This window comes from Rattus norvegicus, chromosome 6, assembly GCF_021556685.1.
Source record: "Rattus norvegicus strain SHRSP/BbbUtx chromosome 6, alternate assembly SHRSP_T2T, whole genome shotgun sequence".
Taxonomy (NCBI): domain Eukaryota; kingdom Metazoa; phylum Chordata; class Mammalia; order Rodentia; family Muridae; genus Rattus; species Rattus norvegicus.
Window position 1 is genome coordinate 82,242,501 of NC_141539.1, and position 9,345 is coordinate 82,251,845.

The 9,345-nt window shown below is 38.7% G+C and overlaps 1 long non-coding RNA gene across 1 annotated transcript in view; it reads left to right on the plus strand.

Annotated features, from left to right (window-relative positions):
* Positions 1–8,802, plus strand: part of LOC148005261 (uncharacterized) — a 26,265-nt gene extending 17,463 nt beyond the window's left edge. Inside the window, exons 2-4 of the long non-coding RNA XR_015623061.1 lie at positions 3,680–3,941; positions 6,826–6,979; positions 7,179–8,802. This is a non-coding gene — a long non-coding RNA (uncharacterized LOC148005261). The remainder of the gene's footprint in view (positions 1–3,679; positions 3,942–6,825; positions 6,980–7,178) is intronic.
* Positions 8,803–9,345: the final 543 nt, after the last annotated feature.

The following is a 9,345-nucleotide window of genomic DNA, read 5'->3' on the forward strand; positions in this document are numbered from 1 at the left end:
AGCTGCCTCTCTCGCAGAGGTGTATGAAAATCAAATGATGCAATTACTGTGAAAATGGTTCATAAACTCAATAGGACCAAACAAACATAAAGGGAGTATTATTAGAGTTAATGATCAGCGACATTGTTCTCAGCTTTTCCTGGCCCTGATAATGAGTGTGTATGTATTTGCTTATCTAGGGAGGATGTGAGGCTGGAGTCTGGCTTCAAAAAGCATGCAGCCCTAGCTGGAAGATTATTTGCACAGAGTGTACAGAAGAAATCTGTTAAAAATGGATTGTAGGATCATAATAGGAGCTAACGTGTATTGACAGCTTTCTACACATCAAGCACTGCCATAAGCACTTTCTGCTTGCTTTAGCTCATTTATTCTATACAAGAAGCCTATGTCAGAAACCGTTTCCATTTTATTTCCTCAACATTTATAGATGAGGACTGGAGGAAGGCAGATATAAAATAAACTTTCCAATGGAGCTAGTAAATTATAAATTCTGTTCTGAAGCCTGGTACTAGATTCAGCAATGTTTTAAACTACAATACTTTCTGTCACCCACACCATACATTATTATATCAGATATAAGAATACCATGCATTATTACACATATGTGAATCAATCTTAGTTTGTCTTTGTCTTAGGTAAAAGCACCTATATATGATTGTGGTGTGTGTGTGTGTGTGTGTGTGTGTGTGTGTGTGTGTGTGTGTGCATGAGTGTGTGTGTGTGCATGTGTATTTGGGCATCAATAAAACCAGAAGACGTTAAATTCATAAAAACGACTAAATTTTAATAACAGTTATTTCACAGTTGAACACTTTTGTAAAAGCAATAATAAAAGAGAAGCAATAAACTTCTAGCTGTGATGCCCAGGTTACAGCATTAACTATTCCAATGTATGCCTGTCGCCTAGGGATGCCCAATGCTCCTGGAAACAAAGGCAGTTTGTGTTAAGATGCTCACTTCCTGGGAGCGTTCAAAGGAGACAGAGGCATTCAATTTTAGTTTGGGAAGGGGAACAAATGAAGTATTCAAATAAAATACTGAAAATCTTCAAAGGGATTCACATACTTCTGGAGACAACAGGGTTGGGACCTATCTACACCTCCTGGTCTTAAATAGCAATCTTATTTGTTGCACTGTATGTTGAGTTAATGACCCATTGTTAATATGTGTTATAGGTCACTAACTTACTACTTTCTCCCTATGTCTCACAAACTACTTGTTTGATTCACTACCCATACTTAACACATGCTGTGTGCTTTGTTTTTGTGCCTCAAATGGTCTGAATGTTCTTCTATAGTATTGTGCTAAAACCTAGTCACCAACATAATGATGATATTATAAGATACAATCATTAGAAAGTGATCAGGTCAAAGGGACTCTGTCCTTTTAAGAGTAGCTTCAGAGGACTGCCTAAACATTTCCACTGTGTGAGAACACTGTAAGAAGGTGTGATACCTTAATCATAAATGGTTACCCCCTAAGGCATCAAATCTGCCAGGGCTTTGATCTCGGATTTCCCAACCTCGAGGACTATGAAAAAATATTTTCTACTCTTTATAAGCCATCCTTTTTATACTATGCTTCAGTATAAATTAGCTACACTTGATACTTTTGTATTTCTTCAAACTAAAACATAGTTCTTTATAGAAAAGTTGAATATTCAAAGACAATATAACAAATTCATGTTATATAGCATCTATCTGGAAGCAAGAATATGTAAAAATATTAAAGCCCTGACTCCTTTGGAAACCCAGGGTGACATTTGACCTTGATTTAACATTCATTTCCAAAGTCTGCCAGCAGGCCTCTATGCACTCATGATAATTTAGTCTTTGTGAAATCATGTGAAGAGGATAGGAACCAGCAGGATGGTAAGGGAGACACAGTGTGGTGCAAACTGAAGGAGAACAGTCGTGTTTGAGATAATGAAAAAAAATCCTGGGGTTCAGTTACTGGAACATAACTGAATCAAAGAAATGAGCACATTGTTACTAGAGTGAGAGGGACTTACTGATGGAGAGGGATTACTTCAACAAGGATATTGCTTTCTGGGAGAAAAGTGGCAAAAACACAGTAAGCTATGCCAACCAACAAATTGTTCTTAAGTGCAGTTCATATACACAAGTTGTAGGTTGATGTCATTATGCAGGTGAAGGCAGGTACAGGATAGAATGAGGACTGCCATTGGACGAGAAGGAAGAATGGGTGGAAGAAAAGCTTTAGAGGAGGAGGAAGAAGAGGAGGAGGAGGAGGAGGAAGAGGAGGAAGAGGAGGAGGAGGAGGAAGAGGAGGAAGAGGAGGAGGAGGAGGAGGAGGAAGAGGAGGAGGAGGAGGAAGAGGAGGAAGAGGAGGAAGAGGAGGAGGAAGAGGAGGAGGAAGAGGAGGAAGAGGAGGAAGAGGAGGAGGAGGAGGAAGAGGAGGAAGAGGAGGAGGAGGAGGAGGAGGAGGAAGAGGAGGAAGAGGAGGAGGAAGAGGAGGAAGAGGAGGAAGAGGAGGAAGAGGAGGAAGAGGAGGAGGAAGAGGAGGAAGAGGAGGAAGAGGAGGAAGAGGAGGAAGAGGAGGAGGAGGAGGAGACTGGAGCAAGAGGAGAGGAGAACAGCAGAGAGAACATGAAGGCACTTGCTAAGATTTCTCTCTGCTCATTTACAGGTTGTTATGACTATTCTTAAAGGATGGATGTGTATAGGATTTTGTGTCTAGATGAGCAAACTATATCTTATCTAGGTGGACAATTATATCTCATCAACTGGATCAGAGGTTATTGTGTTGTGTGTTCTTTCATGTGGCGATTTAATTGAGTTCATGAGAATGTGTGGTGGCGGGACACACTGGGCCCACCCTGGAATTGGGATGTGTATGTCTGGCATGGTGGCAACCTGCCTTGGGAACTAGACGGGTAGAGAGATTGTTGCCGGGCTCAGAGAGTAGTCATCAGCAGTGTGATATGGGATGGAGCCTAGCAGGTGACATGCTTTATTGATTGAGATGAAAATATCCCACAGATGCCATGTGGCCCTACTAGTGCCAGTGCTAGTGCGGGATTAAAAAAAAAAAGCAAAATATTTTTTTTAATTTTACCGCAATTTTACTGCTTTTCTAGGTGCAACATAGGTAAAACAATTAAATGAAAAAATTTACCTGTATGTTTTGCTATGTATAAGAAAGAAATGTCATGGCTTTGCACTTTCACCAACGTGAATATAATTTAATGTTAGTCATCAGTGAGCAGAGTGACATCCGTAACTCTCTCATTATGTTCCCTTTAACTAGTTTCAATAATATTCATATTTTAAAATCTTCGGGAAACATAAATACAACTGTGTCCTGCACCTTATAGTGCCAGACTGAGTAAGTACTATGTATTAGGATTTCTTTAACTATCAATACATCTTGCTTTTATAAAAAGGGGAGCAGTACTGTGTGTTCCTCTAGAAAATGAAAGTTAATTTTCTATGAAGAAAATTTTTCTTTAACATATGGATGGATAAGAACATTTCCAGATGTAGTTTCAAAGGTGTCATTTATACCCCAGACACACCCTTTCATAAATATATTCATTTTAGAGTAATATTAGAATGACAAAAACTACAAAGGTGTAACCAATGAAAATATTCTAAGGAAAGATACTCATATTTCTCCTTTTTTTTCTTTTTTTCTTTCTTTTTTTTTTTTGCTACAGACGCTGAGAATTCCATCAGGAATCTCATTCTGGAAAAAGAAAAGAATAAAGTCTACTAGAAGCTAAAGAGGAATTGGTCTCCCAGGAAGAGATATCAGAGCGTTGAGATTAACATCTCAGAGCACTTTGATGGGGAGACTGCAGCTGAGACCAAGATGTGTCAGCAATGACTGGGAGGGCTTGATTATGCACACCTCTAACCCTTTATGGAAACCTAAACTCATATCAAGACCAGAACATGTGACTGAGCGAGGATGTCACGGTACATTTTTATTTGTCCTTCCTAATGTGACCTCCCTGATTGAATCTTTCTTTGCTTTTCACTAATACTTGACTCTTCAGTTAATTTATTCCAAACAAGTGTTTGAACCTAGCTTGATAAGGATATTAAGGGCAAGGCTCTGATCATAGCAACTCTGGCACAAGTATAGTTCCGCAGGAACTCTCTGAACTCAGTGTTTTATATTGTCCAATCTGTTCTTAGTTAACTGAACTGGTATCCTTCTTGGAGGGGGTCACTTGAATCTTGTAATAACTTAATCTCAGAGACTCCTAGACCTCATAATCCTGAGATCTGCATTTATGTTTGGGTCTCTGTTGTATTCTTGCTCTCACTTTTGCTCTTGCTCTTGCCCCTCTTCTCTTTCTTCCCTTCCTCTCTCTTTTCTTTCCTCCCTCTTTCTCATTTAATTCTTCAGTGTTGTGGAGCATAGCTTCCAGAGAGAGCTCACATTTCCGAAGGCGACTAGAATTCAACATGCATTAATGGCGTATATGGGAGTTCAGAAAGAAATTTATTTTCCTGTAGAATTATGAGGTACCCAGGAGTTGTTTCTGTGTTTCCTGAATACTTGCAGTGCCCTTTGGTTCTGCCTCGCTCAAGTCATTCATTTTAAGGCATTCCATGAAAACCTCCTTATCTTCTTTGATTCCTACTCACTGACTTAATCTCCCAACCTTTTATTGAGTTACTGATTCTTTAAAAATCATTCCCATTTTAGTTTCTGCAATTTCTGCCCTCTCGTGTGAATGTTAAAGGATGCTTGCCTCCTGTATGTTGGACGTAAGAGTGATCAGCTGTTGGGGCCTCTGTGTGGAAGCAGGTGGTTGTTGTCCGAGCACTTTCCTGTGGAGCAGTCTCTAAAATGGAACCTCTGCTGCCAGTCAAGATTTATTCCTCCTTCCTCTGACTAGCTGGCCTATGAAGAATGCTCAAAAAGCTATGTCTAACCTTGTACCTGAAGGGCAAAGCCCTGTGGTTCTTCAGTGTAATGTCAGGGTATTTATATGCTGCAGAGGTTAAAACTGCTGAGGTGATGTCTAGCAGCAGAGGAAGACAGAGAGATACAGAGAGTCAGAGGATCTGACTCCTTTTTCACAAGACTTACATTAACTTTCAATCTCGTGGTCCCCGCCCACCTATTCTGAAGTACTTAATGTGACGTTCACTTTGATCTGCTGAGAGCTCTTCTATTGATTCAGAATTTAGCTTTCTAGTCCCTGTGTTTCCACTTTTCAAAAATTTATTACAATTGGACTTTGCTTCTGTTGTCCTTGTTACACTAGATGAAATAATTATTGTTGATTTACTCACATTTGGACAAGAAATGGAAGCTAATGTAAATGTCCAGCCCATCATTTTCAAAAATGTAGCCCTGTTGTTAACCTGGCAAGAGCAAATGTATTAAGAATTGGGGAAATTAAACATTAATAGATATTTCTTCTTATTTGGAGGGATAATATAGCAGGAATTAGAAAAAAACAATAAAATGCTATGATCTTAAATACTACCTCTAAGTAGGGAGTCCTAAAACTGTAATTAAAGAGAATAAATGCATAGTTTATAAGGGCCTTACATTCTGGTGTGACTTAGGCTATGGCCAAGTGGCAACTCTTTAAGGCTGCAAACCTTTACCAACCGTTTAAGTGCCAGCTTATTTCAGCATTATGAGTCATTAAGTCAAAGGGAGGAAAACAGTTGTGTTGTTCTCCAAAACAACTTTGGATATTTTTTCCATAAGGAGAAAAGGTTAATACGACAGGAAGCTTATCTTAGTGCATTCAGATCAAAGCTTTTCCTACAATGGCTGAACAAACATGTTGGTTAATTGTGATGACAATGCATTCTGATACAATATTAAGGAAAACACACACATTGAAATTAGTAAAGAATTGAGAATTTCCTAAGAAAATAAATATCTTCACTACATGGATATGCGAATCCTTGGTTGTTGATCTAAACATGAGTTGGTGTGAACTGCGTAGTCTTGACTCTACCAGACAAATGATTCTTGACTAATTATTCTGACAGTTTTCCATTACTCATGTATCATCCATGCTTAGTTTATGTGTCCAAATTCAAACATACTCTTTTATGAAGATAGGCAATGTCTAGATCATTACTTTTGATTGTTTTTGAAATCATAATAATGCATAGTAACCGGGTGAGTGAAAGTCTTTTCCAACTTCTGAGTGGAAGAGTTCTCTTCACGAGCAAATTTTTGTTATTCCAGAAAAATGTTGAAGTGTGTTCTACTTAAAATAATTATGCTATGCTGTAAACATCTGTTCCTGGGGAAGTTAAAGGAATGTGTGAGAATGAGAATTGAAGCAGCTGAATGAAGGTAGAATTTTATGCATTTTCAAAGTTATATCCTTCAACGTAAGAAAACAATTCCTTACCTCAGATGAGAACCATCTAACGCAACCTACATAAGAGATTATACTCTTGGTGACAGGAATGTGAGAAAAAGTTCTTCTCTGAAGTGAGCTTGTGTTTCTCTTTGTAACTGCTGCACTGCATATTTGCCTGTGACAGTCTTTAATAGATAAACTAAAGTGGGATGGGAGTAAAGCAATGTGGATAGTTTATGAAAGATCTCTTCCAATGTAAGCATGGACTTTAACTGATTCACAAATTATGGAAAACTCCCAGAAAAATTATTAATCAATTAAGGATCTTTTCTAGGAAGCCAAAGTCTAAACTGGTTTAGGGCGAAGCTGGGGAAGCCACTACCCTAGCAGATGGCATTATTATAAGAACCTCTTGGTGGGCTATCTTGAGTTCTGCTCTGTGAGTCCTGCTGTAAACAGCTACTGAGAGTAAACGGTATGAAGAATTGTTATGATCTGGTTTTTATCGGCAGGAAGAGAAATTTGACATCGTCATAGAGATTGGACATGAGGACGGAGGCTGAGGATACAGACCAGACAGCTGCCAAACTCCACGGTTTCTTCTATTAAAGGAAATCCTTAGAAGAAACATCCGGATGTTTCCTCCTCTGCCTGCTGCATCACCAGGTCACTGAATTTTCCCAACAGACTCTGGAGAAACTTAGGTTCTCTTGAGAATACGATAAAATCATTGTTTAAAATTCCAAGGTTGCAACAACTGCTTGCCTAAGTGCAGCTGGAGCAACACCCTTGTTATTTTCCCCTGGAGTAGCTCTAACTGTGTTTCAGCAAGCTTGGCTGACATTTCTTTGTGTATTTTTAACAGGCTGAGAAAGTTGTAAATCATCACGTTCAAGGGACCCTTATGAAATTGGTCTTGCTGCGTGAAGAACCTGTGAGAAGCGAAGTGCTCCTGCAGGTCTTGGGAAAAGACGGTCTACCAAGCTACTCCACTTGGATCATAGACCACCCAACTGTAGGAGCTTGAGAAGCTAAAAAGTACTTCATCACAAAGGCTCTTAGTGTCATAACCATAAGAGAGATGGCCCAGGACTAAATAAAACAGGTTTATACGCAGGATTAACTTTGAAAAAGAGCAAACATGGGGCTTCATGATAGTCAGTAAACATGAGAGAGTAAATGTAGTTTCAGTAGTGTAAAATGCCAAAATGAGCAGGAGAAAGAATAACTAGTGGGTATCCGGTTAATCAGTAAGGTGTTACATATCACTCAAGAACTCTGCCAACACTTTATGAAGAAAAGAAAGAAAAGGAAAAATGATAAGCCAAGCAAACTGTGTATATAATTTCTATGAAACATTCAAGGAAAAGATAATTCCTGTTTCACATGTCTTTTAAAAATCATTTTCAAGGAAAGAACGTTTAAAGTAGTTATGAGACTAGTATTGGATGACCTCCAAGCTATGCATTAAGTAATAAGGGGGAAAAGCAAAACATCTAAATCCTATTGCTAAATACATAGAGAATTCTAAGTACGTTAATACCTAACATTAAGAAGAAAACATGAATCAAAATCATGTTTTTTGGTGTAATTTACCAAACATTTTTTTTATTATTTATTTATTTTTTTTTAACTTGAGTATTTCTTATTTACATTTCGAGTGCTATTCCCTTTCCCGGTTTCCAGGCCAACATCCCCCTAATCCCTCCCCCTCCCCATCCTGATTAGTGTTCCCCTCCCCATCCTCCCCCCATTGCCGCCCTCCCCCCAACCAAACATTTTAATGCAGAGAAGTTTTCTGATAAGTTTTAATACTTAGTTGAGACTGAGATGAATCAAAACTAAGACCCTGAAACTCTTTTTAAACATTTGTTAAATCAACACTTACAGAAAATTTCACAGTTAGCAACTAAAAACTACATCATTTCTTTTTTTGCTTAAGAGCAAGATAGGGCTATCTAAGATCTCCAAGAGCATCATCACAGTATGTGATAGACCATATTCTAGGTTTTATATATATATATTAAAAATCACAGAAACATTCCATCTGAAAATTAGTAACAGAAAAGGAATTAGGAAAATTGTAAAATATTTGAACATATAAAGCAAACACTTCTAAACAGTGTGTGAGTCAAAGAACTCTCAAGAGAAATTGAAATATTTTCAACTCAACAAAAATGAAAATAGAAATTGCCAAAATGTTTGAACTAGAATGAAAATGGTGTCAGTTGGAAAATTTAGGGCATGGAATATGTGCACAATTATTGAAGATGAATCTAAAGTCAGTAATCTGTGACTGCTAGAAACCGGAGAAAGGACAAATTGAACCCACATGAACAGAAGAATAAAATAATAAAAGACTCAGGAAGACTCACAGATTAACAATAATTTAGGTCACTTTATTGATTAAGTGAATTAATCGAAACTAAATGCTTTTTAGGCCCTAAGGAGAGAGAAAATAAAGCCCAGATTCTACTTTTCAAGCTTTGTAATCCTTTCTTTGTTGTGCAATCATTCTACATTTACATGATCAAACAACTCTTGGCTTTGCCTAATAGTCACCCAACCACTAGATAACTTAAGAATTAGTGGTCCCACAGCCAGAATACAGCAAATATAGAGGCGAATGCCAGCAGCAAACCACTGAACTGAGAATAGGTCCCCTATTGAAGGAATCAGAGAAAGAACTGGAAGAGCTTGAAGGGGCTCGAGACCCCAAAAGTACAACAATGCCAAGCAACCAGAGCTTCCAGGGACTAAGCCACTACCTAAAGACTATACATGGACTGACCCTGGACTCTGACCCCATAGGTAGCAATGAATATCCTAGTAAGAGCACCAGTGGAAGGGGAAGCCCTGGGTCCTGCTAAGACTGAACCCACAGTGAACTAGTCTATGGGGGGAGGGCGGCAATGGGGGGAGGGTTGGGAGGGGAACACCCATAAGGAAGGGGAGGGGGGAGGGGGATGTTTGCCCGGAAACCGGGAAAGGGAATAACACTCGAAATGTATATAAGAAATACTCAAGTTAAT